This window comes from Thunnus albacares, chromosome 17, assembly GCF_914725855.1.
Source record: "Thunnus albacares chromosome 17, fThuAlb1.1, whole genome shotgun sequence".
In the NCBI taxonomy this organism is placed as follows: domain Eukaryota; kingdom Metazoa; phylum Chordata; class Actinopteri; order Scombriformes; family Scombridae; genus Thunnus; species Thunnus albacares.
Window position 1 is genome coordinate 23012922 of NC_058122.1, and position 27110 is coordinate 23040031.

General features: G+C 40.5%; 1 protein-coding gene and 3 long non-coding RNA genes across 7 annotated transcripts in view; 2 read left to right on the forward strand and 2 right to left on the reverse strand.

The window, feature by feature from the left end:
* The window catches only part of asic2 (acid-sensing (proton-gated) ion channel 2), a 409078-nt gene that overhangs the window by 58011 nt on the left and 323957 nt on the right, over positions 1–27110 (reverse strand). The gene's annotated exons all lie outside the window — the stretch shown is intronic.
* Positions 1037–7088, forward strand: LOC122966614. The gene is made up of 3 exons (XR_006398419.1): positions 1037–1813; positions 2180–2287; positions 6512–7088. It is a non-coding gene; the product is annotated as an uncharacterized LOC122966614 (long non-coding RNA).
* Positions 9839–14266, reverse strand: LOC122966613. 2 transcript variants are annotated; one of them, XR_006398418.1, is made up of 4 exons: positions 14038–14266; positions 13661–13879; positions 13427–13529; positions 9839–10767 (listed from the first exon to the last, which is right to left on the reverse strand). It is a non-coding gene; the product is annotated as an uncharacterized LOC122966613 (long non-coding RNA). The 2 variants fall into 2 exon arrangements; XR_006398417.1 differs by having other exon boundaries at positions 13427–13879.
* LOC122966615 lies at positions 22231–24103 on the forward strand. The gene is made up of 3 exons (XR_006398420.1): positions 22231–23055; positions 23478–23628; positions 23955–24103. It is a non-coding gene; the product is annotated as an uncharacterized LOC122966615 (long non-coding RNA).

Below are 27110 nucleotides of genomic sequence, written 5' to 3' on the forward strand. Positions count from 1 at the left end.
TTTGTAGTCAATCCTGAAGGGAACAAAGAACCAGTGTAATGAAAATAGAACTGGTGTTAGGCTTATATGTTCATGTTTTCACACTCATCAGGATCCTGGCAGCGCTGTTATGTACTGGAGCTTCTGGATGCTCCTGCCAGGGATCCCTGTGAAGAGTGCATTGCAGGAGTCCAGTCTTGAGGAGATAACGGCATGGACAAGTTTTTCTGCATCTGACAGGTTTGGGAGGGGCAGAGTTTAGAGATGTTTTTGAGATGGTAGAAAGAGATTTTGCATAGATGTTTTATATGGTAATCAAAAGTCAGCTGAGGGTCAAAGCTAACACCCAGGTTAGTGACTGAGAAGGAAAGGGGGATGTCCTGGCTGTCAAAGGTGTGATGAGGTATGAAGGATGACTGAATCTGGTGTGGAGTGCCAATAAGGAGAGCTTCAGTTTTGCTGCTGTTAAACTGGAGGAAATGTGTGCTTATCCAAGCCTTTATCTCCTTAAGACAGGTGCTGAAGTGTGACATGGCTGACAAGGGCTTGGGGCAGTTTTGATGTACAGCTGGGTATCATCAGCATAGCAATGAAAAGACATCCCATGTCTGCTGATGACATGTTCAAGGGGGAGCATTTAGGGCTAGGGTCACACTCAGCCTGAAGCTAAGAAGCAACCACCTTCTCTAACACCTTGGACAGGAAAGGGAGGTTGGAGCTAGAAAGAACTTCTGGGTCCAAGGTAGGCTTCTTGAGGTGGGGGCGGATGACGGCAACCTTGAGGTTAGATGAAACACTACCAGTTTGAAGGGAGAGGTTGACAGTTTTGGTGATTAGGGGGCTGAGAATGGGGATGTATTATTTGAGCAGAGCTCTGGCAATGGGGCCCAGGGCACAAGTACAGGGTTTCATCTTCCTGAGGATTTCATCAATGTGGCTCTATCCGACGCCAGTAAAATAGAGTAGAGATGGCGAGCTCCCAGACAGAGGGTCGATGACAGGAGGAGGCAGAGAGGAAGAGCTGGACATCAGAGAGCGGATGTTGTTGACCTTGGCTTTGAAAAAGTTAATGAAGCTGTTATATCTTCTTCTGTAGCCTCAATTGGGGAAGATGATTGTGGCTTCAGGAGATGATTTATGGTGGAACAAAGACGCTTAGGGTTGCCAAGGTTGTTATTAATTAGGTTGGAATAGAACTGTGACTGAGCACTTTTAAGGGACTTTGAGTGAGTCCATTGATGTTCACAGAAGGCCAGTTTATGGACAGCAAGCCCAGAGCGTTTGGAGCGCCATTCCTGGACACATCCAGCTGTTTTTATTTTCTGAAGGTCATGAATGAGTGTGAAAAATTGACCTCAGTGATGACCAAGTCAAGTGTGTGCCCCATGGTGTTTTGCATCTCGCCTGGTATAGGGTAGTCTTGCAATGTTTCCAACGATGACACCCGAGTTTGTTTTGTTTCCGTATTCCATACTGAAACCATGGTGCAAGCTTTAAAAAACCATTGTCAAATGTAATTAGGAAGCTGCGTAAACTCTGTAGCTGTGTGGCAGTGTAGGACATCATAATTAAAGCGGTTGCATTGTTTAAGCAGAATGGCAGCGTTGGTAACAACCACAGTCACAGTCACACAGTGGAGATCATTACAGCAAACATCAGGGGAGCTCCAGTTGAAGAAAAACCCCAGTCACTAGAGTCTGTCAATGACAGTGCTGCTTCTGCACTGATAGAGTGTGCAGGGGAGCCAGACGGGGCTTTGTGGCTCACCTGAGGCGGCAGGCTGGAGGAAGAGACAGCCGCTGTCCTCCAGAGAAAAGGGATCCCAGTAGAGCAGGTAGGAAGCACTTTAAGTTGAATAATCCACAAATCCCACTAGAGAAGGTAGGAAGCACTTCACATTGAATAGCCTAATCCAAAATCCGTAAATACCAGTAGAGAAGATAGGCAGTACTTTACTTAAGTTAATCCAAAATCCACCAGTTCGATAGAACGTATTCCAACTCGGAGTAATCAAAACACGCAGACAGAAAACAGAAAAACATTAAAAGCTCGAGCAAAATACAGAAAGGCTATGTTAATCACACAAGCAGTGAAGTTCACCATCACTTGTCTATATAGCATGTGTGAGGATAGTTGATAGTGTTTATTGAACGCCAAAGTAAAGACAGAACTGATCTCTCTTATTGTAAACCTTGTTTAGGTATTTCAAAGCCTCTGCCTGTAAAATATCAACATTTTTGAAAGTCAGATGAACACCATTTATCAGCACTACATAACACTGGGAATCCTTGGAACTCATCATTGACAGGTTAGCTGTGCATATTCTCTTTTCTATTGTTTTGACTGTCTAATAACCATGTTGTGTCATTTTGTTTAGAATGCTTGATGCCAAATAGGCTGCTACAGTACAGCGTAATATCCATCTTTCAGTCCAAAGTCATTCTCACCCATCTACAGCAGATGTTTACAAAATTACTTGACTTTAGACAAGTGTGTCTTAAGGCCAATTCACACTGTGCAATAACAGTGATGTTGTCATACAAGGACTAGAGACGTCTGGCCAGGATCATCATAAAAAAGGAGAATCAGATTCAAAATGGAAATCTGTGATCTCAGTACTGATGTCGGTTTTGTGGCGTGTCAGAGTGTTGGATAAATGCCTGGTGAATATAGCACTACAATAGAAAAATGAAAGCAGAGACGTGTCATCAACTTGCATCAGCCATCCGTCAGGTTTTCAAAAATGTAACTGCTGCTATTCCGACAAATTTGTTCTGACATGTCTTTGTCGGTATTTAGTTGCTTCAGCAAATTCATTTATTCGTGAGAATACACGGTTTTGTTTTTATCTGTTATGATTGATGACTGTATAAAACATCTTTGTCTGCTAGGGAAAATACCACATTCATAAATAAAGAATAACTAACAATGTGCCCGATTGACATGGTAGACTTTTATGCCACATCTCCAAAATTGCATCTCCGAAATCAAAAGGCACAAAAAACTACTGCTCTTTTAGAGAACATTACACACACACATTTGATTTCATTTGTTTTGTCAGTATTTGTATTTATTTATAACTATTTATACTGTAGTTTTGTGATCTATATTGTCCCTGGCTTATAAATTGACTTTTGAAAGAGATGTCTGTCATTCCCCTGCTCTCATGTATAAATTAAGGGTTTTTTTTAATATAAAATGCAGCAAAATAAAAAACAATCTTGGGCCATTTGGTTGGCTTATAGCAGGCTGTAGCGGCAGTCACATTATATATACTGTCTGAATTTCTTGATTTTCTTGTGGTTCTCATCTGCAAGTGCCCAAAATCACTTCTACATCAAACATAGTTTTGTACTGTGTGTACGGTGACAAACCAAACAAAGTCATACAGTCATATAGGTTGTAGATAATGTCCAATAGGCAAAGCTGGGATAATTTTGTGGATTTCCAACTAAGTATGAGGAAAAACCGAAGAATGAACACATTGAAAACACATTCTTCTCACTTCATCTTGCTGCCTCCCTCCCCAATCTACTCCGCCTCCCTCTTCACGTCTCGTTCTCTCCTTCTTGTCACTCTGCCATCTCTTTCTTCACCCTTTCATCTCTCTCTGTCCTCCCCTCTAATATCTACCTGAGGCAGCGTGAGCAGCAGTGGATCTGTATAATGATATTTAACACATTAAGACCAGATGCGTGCTCATGGCTTTTTGATCGCAGTGAAAACCTCGCCTGTCCTATATGTACGTTCACCAACAAGATCAACAGCTCCTCCACTCTAAGCTCAATGTTCTGTCAAACCCACTGAGGCCTGGGGGTGGTTTCAGTCAGACAAAGAGGGAAGAAATGAGAGAAATCGAAAGGAGGTAACGAGAGAGTGAATTACAGGGGAGATAAACATCCTTTGAAATTAGGGGCACAATCTGCCCGGTAGAAGACCAAACAAGGTTCACACTAAAAGCAGCCATATGTAAAAACACTCCCCACACAAAAGGAGATGTTCAAGGAAATAAGCTGAGAGTTAAAGCTCTTGTCTTTGTCTCAAAACAAAACGAGGGCTCGGTGGTCTACACAGAAAGATGATATCGTCTGGTCTCTGTCACTGCCAGGTATCTGTGTGGGCGTAGATGAATCGTCTGAGTCTGATACGGTCTGATTATACTCTTATATGAGGTGAATGTCAATAGGCATCGTGGTCTCCCAGCATGAGTGGTGCACCTTGGGCAGCAGCGTCATTGACATTTAACTCTGACAGGGATAAAAACTCCTCTGCGCGACGATTGATGATACTGGCCAGTCATGATGGCTTAGCCGTGCTCGGTTTCGCCACGGCGGTAAGTAGAAAGAAATCAAGTCGGTCTCTTCCCTGATTGGGCTCATTGTGCAGCAGGCACATCCAGAGACAGGACAGTGAGGACACGCAGCAGCAGATGCGAGGCAACATGCAGCTCCAGATTAATATCTGCTGCGCCACTCAAGTCACTATGACCCTCAATGAATTAATGTGCCGTACACAGACTGCAGCTTCGGAGCAGTGTGATGTCCAAAAGTGATCCGTGCGACTATCTCTTACTGTGAAACACATCTCTCCCACTGAGACCCATTCACTCCTGCTGGATGACTCTAATGCCATGAAAGGTCAAGGTCAAACACATCACTATTCGCAGGTGAAGTCTGTCATCTTGACTGTATTCAGTTGTTACGGCGTGCTAACAGCAACAAAAATGCAAAGAGGGATGAATTATTTCAGGAGTAGAAGGCAGTTACAGTCCCATTCATGTTCTCCATAGACACTGATTCTTATTCCTGTGCATAAACAACAGTCCAGACAAAAGTTCGCTATGACTCCCTTCAGCATTTAGATAAGAAATGTCCAATCAGTAAACTCTAGTGCTGTGTTTTGTTACTAATTGCGATTAGAAAGTGTTTCGAACTCGCCACAGCTCAGATTTCCACCTCTGAGCTACATCTCGCATAGCAGCGGTGACCAAAGCTCATCAGTAACCGTCTCGCATACCGAGCCAACACAAAAACATAATTTCTGAAAAAATAAAGCTGAAGTAATTAAAGTTGGTGGCCAACAACATGAGGAATAGATAAATTATCCAGGAGATTACTGTTTCTTGTGTTAAGGAAAATCAAGGACATAGTTAAATAACAGATTTGGGATATTACCTCCAGAACCAAACGCTCCTCTCTCCACCTTATCTCTATCTAAAGTTTTACAATTAAGCAGGCAATAATTTGCTCTAGGTTTTGTCTCTCAAGCTACAAGCTGCTCTAACCATCTGATTGGTGGAGCAGCTGGAAGATGATCTGCAGACGCTTTAAAAAAAAACCAAATTCAATCAAACCAAACCTACACCCTGCCACCTGCTTTTAGTCGATGCCAACCGCATCATGTTCTATAGATGAGATCGAGGCAGAAACATCATCTTAACTATTTAAATATATGTGATTTCTTTCAATGAATTAAACGCTGAACTATAAACACCACCAGTATGAATAGTAGTTTCACTTATACAACTACTCTTTTCCAAATTACTTCCAAAAGTTTTACAAGACTTGAACATTTCTCACACTTAGCAGACCCGTGCAGGTACCCTGGAGTGATTGCAGAATCAGCAGAGAAACACATGCCTTCTCTCAATCTCCACATTTATGTGCAAAAACTATTTTCTTGGTATCAAACCATCTGCTATTCCACAAGGTGAGCTTAGGATTGAGATGGAGGACAAGATGAACTCAGGAGGAGGACGTAAGACAGAACTCTAACAGCATTTTTTTTTTTTTTTTTTTCTTGAGGAGGAGAAGTGTCTAAGGTGTGATGTCTTTTAAGGAGAAAGTAAAAATCCTCTGGGGGGAACTGTCAAAATGTGCAACAAAGTCAGAGCAAACTCTGCTGAGCTATTCCAGTCTGGAAATGTGCAATATTCAACGTAAAACATGAAAAAGCCTTACGTGGGCAAAGGCAGGGTAAACACAGGTACAGCCCGGTGTGAGGAAAGAAGTCCCTCTGAATCCCTGCCAGCTATAAAATGGCCTCATATCTTTCAGATAGCCGCCATGGCTCCCAGTGGAATGAATCCTTTGAATGGCCCATTAAATCATTAAAACAACCTCCCATTCAGAGACCCCTGCTGCATAAGTTATTAACTACACACACTCACGCAACACAAAACCTCTCTCACAGGGACACTCAAAACCCATAACAAAAAAATATGAAAAGATAAAAGGGGAAATGCTCCAAAGTTGCCAAACACACTGAAAATTTAACATGAAATTCCAAATTCATATGGAATCATGTTGCCTCTTTCTTGCAGCATTTCTTTGAACAGCCGATAATGAAACCATCTTTTGATTTCACAGAAGTCAGACTGCAGACAGAAAAGAAATGGAGTCATGAGACATCTGCATTTCTATGCCTCCTGTGTTTTAAGTTATTGAATGCTGGTGTAAAAAGATGTGTCAACGCCTTTGACATGATGACACTGTGCTGTTTTTTTTTTTTCTTCTGCCGCCTTGTCAAATAGGAACAATGCAGCATTGACAACTACAGGTAGCAGAAACAGCAGTATTTCTGCATCTACACTGGATCAACCCAGGGCTTGTTTATGCGTCACGCATTCTTGTGTTGCACAAGCTGCAATTTCTACAAGCAGATGGATGGACAAAGCTACTGAATTTTGTGGACTTGTTTTGTCCTCTAGTCTAACATCTGTTCATTTTATCCCTCAGCTCATTGCATGTCTGTTAAGATTGAATGCTTAAGCTTTACGGTGGCAGCAAGTTGGGGGTTGTATATACTTTTTTTGTTACCATTAAACCCGTCTCAATAAATGTGGTAAATCCTTAAACATAATCCCAAGAAGACTCTAAACTGTACTGTAGATTTCCAGCAGTGAAGTGCTACAACATTGCACAACTGGTTTTAGCAGAGCTTGTGGCTTATGCAGTTTGATCATTTGTGAGTCATAAGATGTAGTTTGTATATTTTTCAAACAGAATCTGGGAAAATGTAACCTAACGCCTCGATTCTTATTCTCCATATTGCTTTTCTGCGTCTGGCACACACTCTTCTTCTGCCACCACGTCCCTCCTCATGCTTCCTGTCACTAGCGCTGTGTACATCAACACAGATGTAAAATATAAATAAAATATATCCTTTCTCTCCTCAAACGTCTCTGGATGTGTGTGTGTGCCTTTTTCTTGAGTGTCTGGGTGTCTGGGCCTATTCTGTACCTACAATTCATCCTGCCTCATTGCATAGCCAGGCAATCCCAAATTGTTCTTCAAATTGTGGGTGACAGCAGACCGTTGGCTGGAGGCGACTGGCAACAGTCAGAGGCAAGCTGGAGTTTTACATCCTTCTAACAGGGCCAAAAAATGTGCTGGGCATAAACGGAGAGCTAAATCATTCAACAAATATATTTCGATGAAAAATTTAAGCTTCAGTGCTTTTTTTTTCCCTCCCCAAAAAAACAAGAGACAAGACCTGAAGACAGGATGAGAAAGAAGTCATCCTCTTTGCTGGTGAACACATTGATTGAAAACAACTCAATTAAAATTATACTAACAAGACATATTTTCTTTTGCTTTTAAAAAGTATAATTTGAGAACCCAGTGGTGGAAGGACTCAATAAGGATGGACATCATTTTTTTCTTACAGTGTTTATAGAAATATTGAAGAGAATATATCGTATTCCGCATACAGAATATGATTAAAAAAACAAATTGCTTTTTTTAAGGTGGTCACTTAGTATGCCGAGTATTAAACCCAGAGAGGTCGACTGACAGTTTGAACCGCAGCGCTGAAGACACGGTGTCAGGCAGCTCAGGCCTGTATAATAAATCTGTTAGTTTGGTACCCCCGGCTGCTCAGGGCTACTGTCAATGCTGTCATCCACTCCTCCACTGTCCCCTCTACTACCTGCTGCTTTCCTCTTCTTTTTTTTTTTGTGTCGAAGGATTCAAAGAAGGAGATTAGTTGGAATTTGGAGTCGAGTCAGATTTGACATTTGAGGAAGCAAAACATATCAGAAACAACAGATAATGAGAAGCAATGGAAGCTGAAAGCAGCTCGAAGTTTACTAAGCAAGCATCCACGTATGCATGGATGTATGTAAATGCACACAGAGGTTTATGTAAGAACAGGTGAGAGAGCTCAATGCATTGCAATTCAAGATTTTCTGCAAACGGACAAAAGAGCTTCACCACTTAACAAAACCTATGAGGCATTTGGAGAAAAAAAGGGGCTGTGTAAGCATAAAACAAAAGCAAACTAAGAAGTATATCCAGCGATTTGAAACTACACACACACAGTAAGTAGATGCACATTAAAAATTCAGAGAATACAAGCAAATAGAGAAAGCTGCAAGTTGTTATAGAACAACAGTTACAACCATGCAGAAGAGGAGACTAAAAGCTGGTTAACACACTAAGTAGTACAAGGCTAATGGTAGGTGTATGGTAATTAGCTGCATTGATATTAGACTCATCCAATCAGCATTAACATTGTTAGCTTCAACTGTTTTCAGTATCCCCTAAAATTTCCTGATGTGTTGTGTACGGCCTTCTAAATTTGCTCGTGTTTTATTTATTTGCAGTGCTTTTTTGCATAAATTCCTACGTGCCTATGGGTTGTCAGAGTGTTTTGTAGACTGTAGTCGCAGTATATCGAGGTATCTCAGCCACTGTATTTTCAACTAAAGCCAGATGTCGGTTATCCACCAAGAGAAGCTTTCACAAGCAGCATCGGCAGCTACTACTCAGTCCCTCCAGGCTCTTGCAAATCCAAAGTTTTTTTTTAATGTATTGCAGCCCCAAATGACTGACTTTTCAGCTACTTTTCCAAAAAATTGCACTTAACAACCGATGCCATTTTGCAACAGATTGGTGAAAGTAATATCTAAAAATTGCAAGCTAAAATTGCGCCCATTTAAAGAACCTCCTGATAAGTATAATCACAGTACATTATGTAACAAGCATGTTCTCGTAAGAAAAAGGTGACTTCAGGGATATCGGGAGTGCTTTCTGTTAGTACTCACTCAGCGTCTGATTAGCTAGCCTTGAAGCTGAATTCACCCTCTCCCCTCCCACTATTTCATCTGATTGTTTGCTCCAACAGCTGGAAAACACACTCAGTGCGAGAGATGTTGATACAAGTTTGTGTCATTTAAATTAAATGAATAATCGTGTTGACAAGCAAGTAATGATGTCTCGGACATGAGGGTGGATTGTGTATGAAAACTCAAGAAAAAGTGATGGAAAAGTCACATAAATGCATTATTTAACTTTGATTAAGACACCTTGGCAGATAAACTAAAATAGAGTTAAATATAGAGTGAGTGTATATTTAAACAGGTGACTCTTTCAGCATGAAACAGTGTTTAGGCTATACAAGTCAGTCCTCATTAAGTATGTAATTGGTTTTCTCTGAAGAACAAAGTCATGGGCTGACCTGTTCATTTACTACTTAGAACCACTTTAACCTCTGCAATCTGCATGCGGTTTAGACATTAAAGGTGATGGCAAGTCAATCATCTGTGGTCTGAATACACAGTGAGGCTATAGGTGCAGCGATTTGAAATCTGGGGGGTGATGGGTTTAACAGCTCTGTTTCTCATCTCTGTCTCTCTTCACTAATCCCTGAGCTGAGCCGTTGCCATGCTCCCACACCTCTAACCAATCCCCTCGTCTCTGAGTGACAGCTGATGAAAATAAAGAAAAAGAGATATTGACGTGGATGAAAATGGACAAAACTTTCCCTCGCTGTTTTCTCCTTAAGGGAATCTCGGTGTTTCATATCATTGAGGCGAGACTTATTGAAAAAATAATGCAATGAGTTAAACAGTTGCATGTTTATTAAACTGTGAGGCATTAAAAATGAGATGTGATATTTCTTGGCAGCAACAACATTCCCCCTGCAGCAGAGACTAATCAGTAATCAATACCTCAAACTAAAAAAACTAAAAAAAAACATAACTGTTCTATTTTGGGTCTTATGTTTCATTTGACTTTTGAAAAAAAATATCAAAACAATACATTAAAAAAACAATACTTTACTTTTTGATATTCTGTTTTGAGAAATTGAAGAAATTGAAAATGTATTTTTTTAATTAAGACAAAAAACTAAAAGTTCTCAAATTTAAAATGTTGCCATAACACAATCAGCCAAACAAGAACTTAAAACACAGACGAATAGTGGCAAGATTTTGTTTTAAACCAATCATCAAGAGAAAAAGTAAACAAGACTTCGAATCTGACCAGTAACAGCAGATTTTGGTACTGTTCATCAGGCTAATAGCTAATAGCTAAGCTAATACCCTAACCCCATTAGGGAACAAGGTTTCCTCTTAACATGATGTTTAAGAAATCAGCTTACTGGACAAACCAGACTTTAACCCAGTTACTTAAGTAGTAGTAAACACACAGATTGAATGAGTGACTGAGTGAGCTACCAGTTACAGTCCACTACACTGAAGCTATCACCCAGAGAAATATAGCACAGTAAGCTACAGCAACATGGCAAAAGTAGCTTGCTACATAGAAACTACTTGTATAAATAAGTATAAATACTATTGTATTTTATAAGACTGGCAGTTTAAAAAGTGGTATTTTTATTAGGCCCATCCAACCATCATAATTTGGTTTTGTTGGACCCTCTGCTGGTCAATGTTACAAACTAGAAAAGTAATATCTCAGTAATATCTAAACCTTTCCACTGTCCCCTCATTCGCCCCAAATAGTCTAAGTGGCTCCTTGTGTGACGCCTTTCCAGTTACAGCACCTGTTGAGACAGCAAGAGTGTGGAGGTTTATCAGAGCTCGCTGGGTCACTGTTGATTAATAAGAGCTTCACGTCACTCATGCAAATGAAACTTAGCATAAGTTCAATCAGGAAGACTATCTTATGTCACTCATTCATTCTCATTCCTTCCTCTTCTCCTGCTTCCTCGTATCAGCTGATAGGGGCATTTTTCTTTTAGTTAAACCGACCATATTTTACCACAATCTCTATCAGTCAATCATATCTTTGCTGTTAAACTTTAAATCTCTTCTCCTCCCTCTTACTGTCAGCTGTTATTTCAGTGTGAATTGTCTCGACCCTCCTCCACCCCATTCACCTCCAGTTTCATCACTTCCAGCGCCCAGGTCTGAGCTCACTATAAGCCCGCTCCTCTTCTCATCCATCCAGATCTCAGCATTCTCCTCATCCATCACCACCACCAACTGTGTCTAAACGCTTTGAGTGGTCGGAGGACTAGAAAGGCGCTATATATAAGTGCAGTCCATTTATCCATTGGGGGGTATCCTACTCTTTTCACAGCTTCACTACCCCCTTTTATGTGATGACATCATGATGGGGTCTAACCGCCAAACACTTTCACATTTGTCATCCTTACTGAGCATTACAATAATTCTTCATGCTAATGAAGTCTCTCCTGATTTAAATAGAAGATACTGTAAATGGCACAATAAGTAAGAGTTGGACCAACCAAACAGTGTTACAGCCACAGTAGGTAGGTTTAATTAAGGCTACATAAAAAAGACATAATACAATATCATTTTGAATGGTTTCTGTCTGATAACATTTTTAAGAATTCTCAAAATCTTTGATACTGGATATTTAATATTTATCTTGGCAGTGTCAGATATGCAATATTAGTCTTATCAAAAGAACAGATTAATTGTTCATATTTGGTGATAACAATCTGTGGATAATAATATTGATATTCACGCTAAATCCAACTTATAAACTTCAACTTCTTCTTGTCTGTTGATTACTGTCTGTCCTAAAACCAGCCTATGGGCACACAACCAACAACAACAACAACAACACAATACACCGTGGTGAATTGTGTGTGCTACACTTGGCTCTAGATATCGCTTCAAAGCGGTATTAGGAGAAGTCTGCATCAGTTTGGGTTAAATGTAGTGGGACAGGGAGACAGAAGATGGAGGTGGATGAAAGAAGCAGCAGGAAGAAATCAGGGAGAAAAAAAGAAGAAATTTCAAGTTGCAGTGATGATAGTGAGAACAAAAAAGAAATCTATTTGGCTGGAGTAAAAATTGACTGGGAGTAAGGACAGATTTGGAGTCCTGTCTGACAATCATGACGTTGTGAGGTGGGTGAAGGACAAACTTGGCGATGTTAAAATAAGTGGATCGATTATTGTTGCCTTCTTTGAAAGCATTGGAAATATCTGAGTTAGATGGTTGTCATGTTTCCCACTTCATAGCGCTGTTGATGGAGTACTGTATGTGATTGATGCAAGTAGATTTAAAGAACGTAACAGAGTTGTTGACAGTTGTAGAATGACGGCGAAAGGTGTGCAAAAAGATCTGCTACGTTGCATTTTAAAATCAGAAATACTGCCTGACAAAGTATTCTTATATCACATCAGTTATCCAGTACAACCTTTGGTTCCCAAACCCATTCAGCGCAGACGTTGTTGGAAATTCAGACACAGCTCACTTGTGTGCAAACATGATTTAGGGATATGTGGGTAAATGTGGAGATGAGAAGTGCAGCAGCAGAAACTGTGAAAAAGAACCCAAGTGTAATCAGTGTGGGGGAGTCATGAGGCATGGCAAGCAGACTGTCCAAAGAGAAAAGAAAGAGATGGGAGTCATAAGGATCAGGTCCAAGAGAAGGCTGAGCCATGAGGAAGCAGCTAGGAATGGAAAGATGCAAAAGAAGTAAGGAAGAACAAATCAGATAGGAAGCATGATGAATATTGTTTTTGTAAGGACAAGATTAAGTTCTTAGCATTCCTAGTCATGGTGATTAACTCCGCCGCTGAGGCAGGAAGGAAATCCGGGAGAATAGAGATAGTTGTTGATGCAGCAAGAAAGTTTTTAGTTATTGTGAAAATTACTGGAGAGAAAGTGCAGGAGCTGTTGAGAGAGGCTTTCAATCCCTCTCAGAAGATAGACTGACAAGTTATATTAGAGAATGGGATCAGGGGTGGGGAAGAACTTTATGCATCTATTCATTTATATATATATATATATATATATATAAATATATATATATATACATATATAAATATACAGTAATGACAGGGTGCAGTTCGAAGGCGACCCTCCAGAATTTCTTCCACCAAAGAAACCATGTTCTTCAGCTAAAAAGGCCTCTGACAAAGATAAAGACAAGACCAGAGTCAACAATGGTCTGGCTTTGTTGGGATGGAGAGCCCTACGAGCTTCTAAAGGTCTCCGACTTGACTCGGAGCTGGCTTTTCTTCTCCTCGATGCATAAGTAATGATGAGTAATAATGTTACATGTCTGTTTTCATTAGCGACTGGCTAGAGTCGGCATGTTAGCTAAATAACTGTTACCAGCATATTGAATTTGCTCTGCAAATGTTGCAATCACTAGTTGGCTTACTGTGGCATATCACGGCCATTCAATAGATATTACTTTTTTATTTTTATTGTACTTACCTCGTCACTTGATATCGTTCACAAAACGATGCGCCTATTTGTTTTGGTCCGAGATGCTGGTGCTCTAGTGCGACATCTAGTGGCTGAATGTCGTATATAGCACCTTTAAACGTGTGCGATACAAAGAAAGATTTGTCAGTGCACTTATCCAAATATCTAAGTCTCTCAAGGGTCTTTTTCTTACCTTCCTCATATTTCCAATATAAAAGTGCAGCGTCATTCAAACAGTCAAACCTTTTTTAGCACTTATTCTCTCGCAGCCTTTCATCTTCCCTTTATCTGTCCAATTTAATTAGAAGTCTGTCGTCTCTCGTGCTCCTTTCTGCCTCGCCTCTTTCATCTCCTGTCCAACGCAGATCAATTCTTCATGGCGCACATCCTCGTTCCCCGTTGATACTGTCAGCCTTTCTAAGAAGCACGGAGGACCACTGAGCCACGGCAAAGTTCACACATCTAAAAACACCACAAGACCTCGTAAAAACCCGAGTGATCGATCAGTCGCCTGGCATTTTGTATTTTCTTAAACTTTCTGCCCTCTTATGTATTTTGCCTTTCGTTAAGGTGCACCTCAGGAGAGAGGATATGAAAAGAAAGACTCTGCTTAAAGTTACCATGTTGCCTATGGCATATTGTTTCACTGATGAATAATTTCTAAATCATATGGAGCAGTTCTCAGCAGAGGAAGTATAATGCTCTAATCCTCTGGCATAGAGGTGGAGGATGACTCGGATTGTGAGGGAAGCGATCAGGGAGGCAACAGGCGAGAGCAAAGGATGCCTACAGTACGAAAGAAAAAAAAAATTAATATCAGGTTGAGACAGAGAATAGGAAACAGAAAAAAGAGCAAGCAGCAGATGAATGGAAGGAGGAAAAATCAAATCATTAATGCACCATGTGTATAATGTGAATACAGCTCACATAATGTTCCTCCCTTCAAGTATAATTGAATCCATTTGTTGGATTTGTATTGTAAAATGTGATTTGAATCTGTGTGATTCATGACCGCTGGAATCCCACAGGTAATTAAGTAGTATGAGCCCTTGCAGGTAAGAGTGAGAAAAGTGTCTCTTAAACCATTAGTTGGATAATTAATCAGGGCACATCCATGTTATCACAGCAGTATGCATTACAGCACAGGGTCTAACAACGCAGCCACAAGGGGAACATAGTATAATTGCAGTAATCCTCCTATCGTATCCCTGAATTGCAGTAATGTGATTTGATGCAAACCGTTCCGTTTCGTCATACAGTACTTATTTAATTTGTATTTTTTTAAAAAAAAAATCAACATGCAGATCGATGCTCAAACTAGTGAGCTTTGTACATGCAGTCATGCTTGTAAACTGGCTCGCAATTAAGTGCTTCCTTCCCCGGTGAGATTACATTATGAACGGCCCACTCCTTTTTTCTCCAGCACCCACAGCGAGCAAAGCAAAGCGAAGCAAAGCACGGCTATCTATCCATCGTTGTCTCTATCTGTGCTGGAGCCAGCCGCTGAACCGGAGCTCCAGCTGGAGGGGATGTTGCTAGGGCTTAACGGTGGGAGCAGAAAGCACAGGCGGCAACAGCAACAAAAGGAGTAAGTGACCCTGAGAGGCGTGTGGGGAGAGTCAGTGTGTCTCTACTGTGTGTGTGTGTGTGTTTATGTGTGTGTTTGTGTGCACGCAAGGGAGGAGAGCTGGCTGCTATTAGTCCTGCTGGATTAGCATCTGACACCCAGCACCTTCAGATCCTCTATCAAAAAAAAGGAGGCCTCCAGCTGAAGCAGAAATGGCCATGACATAAGGTCCAGCCGTTGTTGACATCAACACACACACACGCATATGCAACACAGAGGAGTGAAAAGGGATGACAGGACAACCAGAGGGCCCTGACAGTCATCTACTAACCTCCACGCTGTGACAGCGCAGCGCGGTGATGTCTCAGTCAGGCTAAGCCCTAATCTCTAGTGACATTTCTGAGTGGAATTGTTTTTGTAGTCCGGCTTTAATGAAAGTGTTGAAAGGGAGGTTTTTCTTCCTGGTGAGGTGTAATTACAACCACCAGGACACAACAAACAAGACTTAAAAACAAAGGTCAGAACTCATCTGTGAGATTGTGCAGGCTGACTGTAAGTAAGGGCCCAAGCAGCGGCTCTGTTTAGTGAAATCTCACAGATCCCTCTTGTATATCAGAGAGATGATAGAGATTATTACTCGGGAGTGGTGATTAAAAGCAAAAATATGGACTATCCACCATAAACTAATGTCTCATACATTACCACAGGGCTGAATGAATGCCTTTATGACACGTTCTACAAAAGTTGAACATTATAAGTGTCACGAAAGGTAGCACAGCAAGCAGTCCTCCCCAAAATATTACCATATTACGTTAATATATACTCAATGTCATGGGTATCTAAATACAAGAGGGCCACTTAATACATTTCCACTGCATTAAATGTCCAGTAAGGATGCATTACATGATGATATTTCAGTATAAAAACTCCAGAACTCTGTACATGAACAGCATCTCTGTATTAATGTGAGATGTGACGCCTTTGTTATGTAACCAACACTGCGTTCATTCAAAATGTTGGATTTTAGTATTATTCTGTTGGAGTCTTGATATCAGCTGGTTTGGTTTTGTGGTTCTTCCCTCCATGTTTTTGGTGTCGTAGCGGCGTTCTGTGTTCTTCTCTCTCTTCATTACAGCCACTGTTTCATTGCATAGTAAGCGTATACGTCTCGTACTTCCCTCGGTTTTCACTGCGAGCCGTTTTACTTTATCAACCTTTGCGACCTTGCTAACTGTAGCGACTAGTGAGCAGCTGAATGAAGACAGACAATGACAGTTGAATTGATGTGATAGTGATGTGTCACTCGAAAGCGGTCCGGGTCATGTTGCAGTGACATTTTGCTCCCGGTCCAGATTAAATTATTCAGTCCAGATTGAGTATTTATGCTCAATGTACTATACATGTATTGCTATTAATGTATTTGGTAAAAAACTGCATGATGGCGTTTGATTCTAACATCTTAACAATCATAACAAATGCAGATAAGAACAGCAAAACAACAAGAATTATACATTTCTTGCCCACAGTTCATGAAACGTGGGTTTGTGCGTTGCCTGTGTTCACACTTATTCGGATTCCCACATTCACACCCTCGGCCACACATCTGTCACATACCCTGCCTAAAATGCCCCTCATCCTACACCCACAGGTGAAAATAACTCACACATAATACTTTTTTGTGTGACATTTTTTGGTGAAAAATTCTCTTCAGCTGTGTGGATTTCTGTGTTCCATTACTGATATAAACAAAGACCAATCCTGAGAAATTAGATCTCAGTTGTAATAAACAGGAATCACAGCTACATCACATAAACACCGACCGACATGTGGGCCAACAGAGACAGCATGACAATGCTTATTAGTCGCTGCGATGTAGAAATAAAAGTGCCACCCAACCAGAAATTTAATGTGAACTAATGTTTGCTACACACAGATGATTGTAAACTATGCCAGTGGTTTCAGTCATTGTTGAATCCAAAAACAGCATTTAGTGCTCACTGCAGATTGAGCAGAAAAAGATGTGAGTAGTTGCTAGGACACTTTTCTCACTTCGACAGCTGCCTCTGTGTCTAACTGCAAGTCTCTGTCCAGTATCATCTTGCGTTGCAGCTGACAGCGTGACATCACCTGTAGACTATAATATTCTCTCCTCCTAATATCTCTCTTGTGACTGTTACACGGCCGCCTCCCATCACGGAGCGCTTTGCTTTAGAAAGATGTTCTTTTTGCATTTAACTTCACATCAAAGCGTTCCCTCTTCATCTCCGTCACAGTACAGAGCCGCTCCGATGACATGTTACGCGTCACATCTCGAGAACACGCACCTCCTCACGAGCCGGTGGCGTTCGTCATTTCATCAGGCTGAAACAAGCAATTTGCAGTTTGTTGAATTCCACGTAGGATTTTTTTTTTTTTTTTTTTTTTCCTGTTTTTGCTTCCTGCAAGAACAAATATAAGGGAAAAATAAGAAAACATTCATGCATGAGGCTCACTGAGTGCAGTTCTGAATTGAGAAATAAACCAATTCAGAAATATAACATCTATTTTGATTAAAAAAATGACTGCTGGCAGAAAAGCAAAGTACATTTTGGGCTGCTAATGAATTATAAGTCTCCTGAAGACCTTTTCATACAAAGTAGCTCTGTTTTTTGAGGACACAGCCATCTGTGTTTTTAAATATTGATTGATGAATTTCAAGAAGCCAGATTTTTTTCCTATGTGGTTATGAAGAAATTTGGAATGAAGCTTCCTCTTACATTAATCTTACGCTCCCGGCAGCTTCCAACCAACAGAATCCTCTTTGAACCTCTGAGACTGGAAATAGTGGTTTCTGGGCTATTTTTTCATCCTCATCTCCCAACTCCACTCTATAAGTGTAACTGCTGGACTCGTTGCTTTGCATTACAAATACCCGACCTTAAAATACAGAGATTTACATCACACGTTTTCAAGCAAGAGCACACCTACATGTACGCACTAGGAAAAAAAAAAAGAGCTCTTAACGGTAACGGCGTTCATAATTTCTAACCTGTTGCTCGGCTGCGGAGACAGAAACTAATAAAATAAACCTTTGCAAACGGAAGTCAAGAAGCTAAAACCTGCTGTCGACGCCTGACATAAAAAGACATAATGTCTGTAACAATTCATTACTCAACAACAACAAAACATTACCGCCAGTGGCATCACTGAAAGAATGAGAAATGAGAAAATATTTGGCAGAGCTAATTACTCCTTTTTTTATTGTGCAGGAACCAGGGTCAGAATTGAGAGAGAGAGAAAAAATAATAATATTGAATGTTATTAAAGTGCTGTGAAAATACAAGGGCAAAGAAGCAGGCCACAAATAACATTCACACATGAATAATTTAGCTATGATGCTATATATTCCTGCATGTTTATAACTACTGCCCTCCCTGGACCAACATAAAATATTGGTGGGACACTGACCGCTGATACTGCCAGTGGACAGAAATCAACCAAACACACAGTAGGAAATGTTATCAGCAGGAAGAGAAGAAACTCTCTGGTGTTACAGTAAATGTTGGTCATTTGGACAAACTTTGCTTTTGGTTCGTCATTGTAGGCCACTGTTAGAATTTTGTCAGTCATGTATGTTTTTAACTTTCAGCTTTCAATGTCAAAGCATAGTTTATAGTTTTGTTTTTTATTGCAATGTGTATATCATCCACGGTAAGCAGGCCTCTCAATTTTAAACGGCACTGACCATTACCCTCACAATGCCGATACCATTAGTTCATTGCCAAAATGTCCAAATCGACACTCTCTGCAATCAACAGTGTCTGTTCTCAACCATTTGTGATGTGAAAGAAGCATCACTCTGTAACTTAAGTGACAAAATTCAAAATGTAGTCACATCAGTTTCACAGCTTGGGGTGTCTGTAGCTCAGCAGGTATAGCAGGTCCTCCAATAATGACGGGGTTGGCGATTCCTGGCTTCATCTCTCCACATGACTAAGTGTCCCTGAGCAAGAAACTGAACTACAATTGGTCCTGTTGGTTAGGTCTGTGACTTGCATGGTAGCTTGCTGCGATGTGTGAATGGATGAACGGGTGGCAGATAGGCCAATTGTGAAGTTCTTTGGATAAACGTGCATTTATATTGGGTTTTCAGTATTTGGATAAAGTAGCTTGTGAAAAATAAGGTGTGAAAAAGTATATAAGTGACACCCATTATTACAATGTGTCAGAGACATATTCAGAAATGTCATATCTCATGCTGGTCATCTTACTGTGAACAATAATTACGTTGCCACTCAAAACTATGTTGACTCCTCAGCCAACAAAAAAAGTAGAGAGCTCATCTAAGTCGTTGAGTTTAAGTCATTCTTAACTTTTGTTACAAATGCTGAGAACTGAATCCAAATGATCGATGAGGGCTTTCGAAAGATTTAGATTTGTTAAGCCGATATGATATTGGATTCAGGTTCAATAAAATGCTATTGAACTCTACACGGTTGTACTGCCAGTGAGTTTCAATTATTAAAAACCCCTTTCACACTGAGGCTGAAACTTTCACACAAAATAATTGAAAAGAACGCAAAGGACCAATATTCACATAGGTCCACGTGGGGTGTCCAAAACAAATACATCTGAACGCTGGGCTTAATTAGTTTTATGAAATTTAGGTACAGAACTTAATAAAAATGCAGAAAATTAGACAACCAGGGGATATTTGAACAGTGGTTGTCTATTGAACATTATTGATCTCTGCTGATATTGTACATATGCTGCTATCTAGAGTTATAACTTGAGCTGTAAAGTGCTGTTCCAATCTTCTTCTTTTTTTGCAGCGGAGGAGGTTAAAAGGCTGGAAAGGCTGGAGAGAAACCTTTGCTATATACATCAGGAGAAAAAAGGGAGCTACATGACTCTAGCTGGCAGGCAGCAAGAAGGAGAAAAAAGAATGGAAATAGATGAAGGCTGAGTTCCTGCCTCTTTCAGCAAAGCACAGGAGGAGGTCTGTTCACAGGTTTCACTTCTTTTTCTGTGGTAAATCCTTTCTGAATTAATTCACACCGGACTTGCATGTGCAAGGTTTATGAGAAAATGCCTTTCTTCAATAATTCCTAAACTTATTGATATCCTTAGCAGCAGTATAATACCACCCTGATCTCTATGAACGCAACAAGCCAACCTGCAATGAGATCAATTGAATAGCAAACCTGCAAAGTAACAAGCCAGAGCAGATCTACTTCCTCTTCTCTACTTGATAAATTGAGGTCTTGAAAGAAGCAAAATCCTTCAAAACAGGAGGGAAAAGGAGAACAGCCGTGTCCTGATATGACCTGCTGGATTCTGACTGAGCTGCCTGCAGCGACTCAACAGTTACTCCTGTGTAGTTATGTACTTTCGTGGTCCAGTTCAGCCTTTTTTTTTGAAGGTGTCAATAGTTCAGCTTTTGTCCTAAAACATTCCTCAAATGCAGCTATTACTGACGTACGAGGATAAACTCAGAGATCGCTCAAACCGACGCCAACAGACACACATCATCAGAACAACTCGATCATTACTTTTGAATCCTTTATACCTCCCTCGACCTATTTTTATTTCTGTCTTTCTCCCCGTTCTTCCCCTCCCCTCTCCTTGATTTTTATTGCATCTTACAAAAACTAACGGCCAGACAGAATGAAGGTAATAAAATAACAATTATTATGTTCCTGTGTGAGTTCCTCACAAACCAACCAACTGAGACAGACTGGTGAAAAACCTTCCTGAACCTGACATGCATACATTATTTTTTTTATAGGGCAAATATCATGCTTTTTGTAATTATCTGTTATTTTTATACTGTCATAATGTCAGATGCCTGAGGTGAGATGAATGTTAATGTGTCGGGTAAATGCCTTCAAGTCAAAAGCCAGGGCTTCAGCCTTCTCTGGATGCTCCATTTGCAGTGTCGACCTCAGATTGTTCATATATGCCAACAAACATTCTGTAACTTTTGTTGCTAAGGCCGTTGGTAAGGTTGTTCCAGGGGGTTGTGTACGTTATAAACCAGCATATCGATGGCTAAAGTGCAAAACCTCCTATCTGCAGAATTTTCTGATTGGCGGATTTTACTTTGGATGATGAGAACAAGGAAGGTTTTGCTGTGTTTTTGTTTTGTAGTGTGACTTTTCTGTCAAAACGACGGGCGGGATTATCTCGCAGACAGACTGAATATGAGCAGCCTTCCTTATTCTCATCATCCAAAGTAAAATCCGCCGATCAGAAAATTTTGCAGATAGGAGGTTTTACACTTTGGCCATCGATATTTTGGATCTGATTCAGGCTCAGTCATGTATGGATAAGTTTGAGAAGTTTCCATTTCAGTAAAGACCGAGAACATACATGAAATCCTACTTCAACTGTTTGTTTAGGTAGCCTCTGGAGCCGGTGGAAGTCCGCCGAGGGGCATCTTCCAGGAGCTAACCAATCAGAACAGAGTGGGCTCATGGGGATAAGATAAAGAAGGAGTTTTTTGAACTGTAAATCATTTAGAGATGCTCCAGTAGAGCCCCAGAATAAAAATATGGACCTAGAAATGTGCTTGACAAGTCCTGTTTAAAAAGAGACCTGATGTGAAAGGGACAGAACAGTCTGACCCAATCCAAACAGACCTGTGGTCCACTAAACCAAATCACAAACTGACCAAAACACAGAAAGACCACCGACCCCGGCATGAAGAAAAAGATTAGCAAAACATACTATTTTTCCTTCAGTTCACTGCTCCGTCTCTGTCTCACCTCAAAAAAAACTATTTTTCTTTGTGGTCTCCTGATGTACCATGAGGGTATTAAAAATATTGACACATAAACCCGAGACCTGAGACAATACAACAGAACCCTCCCCAACCTCATTAAACTGAGTATAATGTAGACGGAAAAGAACCATGAAGACCTCTGCTATTTGTTATAAGGGATCTTTCTGGCCCTGAGTTGAGTCTCTCAGGCAGCTCATCTTTTTCTTCTTATAAATTCCACCTCTACAACCCCAAAGTTTCTCACTTAAACATTAGCGTTTGGCTGTTGGTGCAGAACCGGAGAGTAATTGCTGCCTGAGAGGCTCGGTTCAAAGTCCCTTAACCTAAATGTAACCGGACTTTAAACCATCATCTGAAGGCTGCGTGTCAGGCAAACAGTGTTAGTGATGCATTCATCTTGTAGAAATTCATTGTTACTGCCAGGAGCGAAGCAGAGGGACCTTTCTCCTGATCTCTTAGTATTTTTCTCATATTGTCGTTGAGAAGCTGTTTGGGAAATATCCCGGTTAACTTTCATCGCTGGAGCCTTCACCTTGACCTTTCTCATGACATCATGGATAAATTCAAAAGACCCCATACCATAGTAATGACACACAACACACTAACCTCACAGATTTCTCTATTCAACAGGACACACTGCAGCAGTTTCCTTTCTATTTCATTTCATTTCTTCGTATAAACAGAATCAATAACTTGTAATATCTTAGTTCTTCCCTGGGCAAAATCTTTGCAAGTTGAAATTCATGTCTTACCGTTTCCTGTATTGCTCTTTCGAAACCAATGAGGTCATTATAGATTTCATCTCACCGTTAAAATGGAAGGAATCAAATTTTCTACGTGCCAGTGTTGGGAACAACATCCAGAGAGATGATTGATTGTATCCTCACAACCCGGATTTAAAATTCCTGTGCTTGTAGGCAGAGAAAAAAAATCGATTTGAATATAAGTAGCAAGTAGCACGCCGTGGATTTTGGTTCTAGGGTTGTGGAAGATGTGGAAAGGAGAAGCTGAAGCAAATCTCCTGACGTGGATGATGTGAAATTTTTTAAAGGCTTCATTAGGAGGGATTGTCTCCCCCTCTAAGTTGAGAAGATTAAAAAGGAATATTTTCTAAAAAAAAAAAAATGATACTTAAAATATGGAAATTTGAGACAAATGGGGGGGTGTTTGATGAAAACAGAAGTAAACTTTATTAAATCGGAGTCTTCACAGGCAGGCAGGGATGAGAGAGAACGCTGGCTCAAGGAAATAAAGTCCAGCAGCAGGGGGACAGGATCTAGCTGGAACTGGAACAGCAGGTGCACGCAGGTATAATCTCTACTTTTCCGAAAATTCAGCACTACTCCTCACCTAACCCCACCGTGTTCAGGTCCTGGAGCGCTGACACGACTTAACTCTTTCTCATATGTTAAAAAGACATGGACAGGAAATTGTGACTTCTAATTACTAATTAATAACAATCAAATCAAAAGGAAAGAACAAACAAAACATATTCCATCAATCAGAAATCACATCAAACACCTTACACTATATATATATAATATATAATAAAAAGTTCACATTCATTTCATCGCTATGTGGAGACATATGGAGGACAATAAACCTCTAAATCTACTCATGTCTCATTATTGAATGTTTCACTCTGTGCTTGTTTGGATACTCAATGTACCGTAGCACTGAGAACAGATGGTTTGACACAAAGCATTATGTTTTGTTTAAAATTATTCCAGCACTGGAGAGTCTGAAGTACAGTTTGGCGTCGTCTGACACTTCAGTATTTGTAGGACGATGACAAAAGCAGAGACGACGCCGCTGTAACGTTTTAACGAAGACTGGTGAAGACAGTGAGCTCCAAGGCCGGTTGGGTGACTCGCGGCTGATGTGAGAACCGTGTCAATCTTTAATTCAGTTATCTCATGCAGTTTTTAACATGACAGATCTTTCAGAGTGATCGCTTATTTCTGGTGCAATCTGAGGTCGGGTGAAAAAAAAAAAGTTTTAACATTGACTGCATTTACACACATACTCAAAAACTGATGATAGTTAGATTTTGGCAGCTACCATTGAAGTGGCTATGTAATGATTAAAGCATAACCCAACAGCCTTTTGGATAAAGTATAAGATCTTATAAGTTTCCTTGGGTTTTTAGCTTGTCTAATTGTCTTTATTTGTCTATGTATGTGCACAAATAATAAAAAAAAACATAGGGAACAACTGTTTCAAGAAACCAGAAGAAGGAGAACCGTTAACAACGAGATGTGTAGCGAGAATCATCGTCAATCAAGAATCAGTGTTTTTCATGATAAAATAATAAACACAAGCATCAAAATCAAGGTTGAATTTGCATTTTTATTAAATACTGAGTCAAACATTCTTCAGCAAAACTCTCCCACCCAAAGAAATGGTTGACTATTCTCTATAAAAGTATATCAAAATGTCACATTACATCTATTAATTTGAACTGTTTTGCTATATAATATGTCCCTATATGATGAGCTTTGTTTTTTGCATAAAACACTCACATTTTATATATAATACTGATACTTCAAAAGCCCAAAATCAGTCTTATAAACCCACAATGTTTAGTTTGTATGTAATTTTTAGAATGTAAACTCTTCTTCAGTGGTGCCCTGATTAACACACTGGTGAAAAGGTGAGAAGATGAGACGAGAAGCGTATTTTGGAATCATGGAAACTGCGGTTCACACTGCAGACATGCTAATGTTGGTTGCCCTGTCTGAAACACAGTATTCCATTAAAACTCCAGGCGTGTTTAATGCTTCACCTGAGTCTCTGATTTGCATAATCCCTGCCTGAAGTGTGAGGGTGATAAGCTTTTAAGTTGAGGTTGTGAGCCTGTGGCAGTCAGCGGTTTTGTCCCAGAGGCATGCAGGTTGTGTTCTCTGGGCAAACATAAAAGACCTGACAGGACCGATAATGGCTTAACAGTCATGCTCAGAGACAGCCTTTGCACACACTCTCATTGAAACAATAGAGGAAGAGAAACAGCTATGACAATCTGAGCCAAAGTGTATAAAAAGTCAAGATTACTCCGCCTAGTTTCAGAGTGCTGATTCAACAGTCTGGGGGTATTCGGGCTTATCGGCCCTGCCGTTCACTCAGCGTTTTGGCGACACAAACAATTCCCTTCAAAAGGAGGCGAGCTGTAAACTTTTAATGAGATGAGATTTTTAAAGCTAAAAGCCTCAAGTCTTAAAGGTGCAGTGTGTAGGATTTATAACTCCTCCCCTCAACCTCCTCTTCCAAGCGCGTAGGAGAACCTACAGTGGCCGCAAAACTCGCGAAAAACACACTAAAAGGTCCTCACTAGGAACCAGTGTGTGGTTTGTCCATTCTGGGCTACTGTAGAAACATGGCGGTGCACCATGGCGGGCTCCGTAGAAGAGGCTCATTCCAAGCTAACGAAAACACAACAATCCTTATTTTCAGGTGATTATACACTAATAAAAACATACTTATGAATATTATATTTCCGTTTCCACTAAATTCTACACACTGCACCTTTAAGCAGACGGTGAAGTCAACTACAAGCTAGATTCTTAAAGACAGTTTCAGTTCTCTACCAAATATCTGTGTGTGTGTCTCTGAGTCGCTCATGCTGTTCCTTTGCCTGATAAAATGATGAGAGGCAAGGGATTGCAGTCTGTCTCCTTCTGGTCTCAGGATGGCTTCAGCCAGCTTATCCTCCTCTGGCCCATCCAGGAGCAGCAGCCCCTGACCTCTGCTGTCAACCAAGTGCTGTGCTGCCAACTGAGGAGGCGAGTAATAAAGTAAACAGAGTACAGCAGCTCACATACGTATATATAATGGAACACAGCAGGAATGTTCAATGAACACCAGACACACACACACACACACACATTCTTAAGTGAAGAAAAACACCAAACAAAACCAACAAGCAAACATTTCATTTGATAGTGTGGGTATGTATGATATGTGCAGCCAAAAGAACGTAAGGTTAGGAGTATACACAGTAACACTAAAAGTTCATAATTGCATATGTAAGCATGCTGCCACATTTTGCTTATACACTACATGGTTAAAAGTATGCAGACACCCCTTCTAACCATTGCTAACATAAATACAAACATAATCTCTAATGACAAACTCATGGATGCCAATTTTTCCAGTGAGTCCATTTGTCAAATTTCTGCTAGAAAGTCTTCCCTTTTCTTCTAGATTTTGCCCTGGTCAGCTGTGAGCGGTATTATTGTGGAAGTGGAAACTCCTCGGAGCAACAGTAACTCAGCCATGAAGCTATAGTCCCTAAGCTCACCGAACAGGATTGCAGTTTTAAAGTTGGGGAGTTTTAAAGCGTGTAAAAAAAAAATCATTTGTCCTCAGCTGTGACCCTCATTACTAAGTTCCAACTGCCTTAAGAAGCGACATCAGCGTGAAAACTGCTCGTCTGGAGTTTTAAAAGCCTGAGATCGCCATGTGTAATGCCTAACGTGACCACTGAACGCTTCAGTGTCTGGCGGTCTGATGGAGGAATCTGGGGGTTTTTTTTGGGTTACCTGCCTGAATGCATAGTGCTGACTGTAAAGTTCAGCGGAGGGGGATTAATGGTCTGGGGCTGTTTTTCATGGTTTTTGCTAGACACTTTAATTCCAATTAAGGGAAATGCTACAGAATACCATATTTTAGACAATAATGTGCTTCCAACTTTCTTGCAGCAGTTTGGGGAACTCCCTTTAAATTTGAAAATGTAAGTGTTAACATGAAGTGAAATGTTTTTTTCCCAGTTTGGTGTGGAAGAATCCAACAAGCTGAAATGTATTGTCCAACATCAGCAGCCGACCTCGCTAATGATCTTGTGGAAGAATGGGGAGCAAATTCCTGCAGCTAGGCTTGTGGAAAGTCTTCTCAGAGACGTAACAGCTGTTATAGCAGCACATTTAAGCGCATGGTTTTAAAATGACATGTTGTATTATCACATGTGGGGGAAAATGTTTGGGTATCCACATACTTTTGGCCACAAAGCGTACATGATTTCGGGTATTTGCCACAGTGTGATATATACGGATATCAGAAAAATATTCTTCCTCAAACTGCGAGTTTTTATTTCAATCATATTACCCAGCTCTGGTATTCATTAGGACATTTCCACATTTCCTTCTTTATTGCTTTTGTTATAGCCAGTATACAGCAGCTCTGGAGAGATTTTCCCTCAAAAACACAGCGGTGCCAGATGAGCGAGGGAAGAATGAGTTGCTTCTGACATAGGAAGAAAGAGATAAGAGGGTCCTCAGAGAAAATGGATGGTTCAAATTACACAGACAGGCAGGTCTATTAATGTGGAGACAGAGGTTGTTTTCTTTTTTTTTTTTTCTTCCTCTACG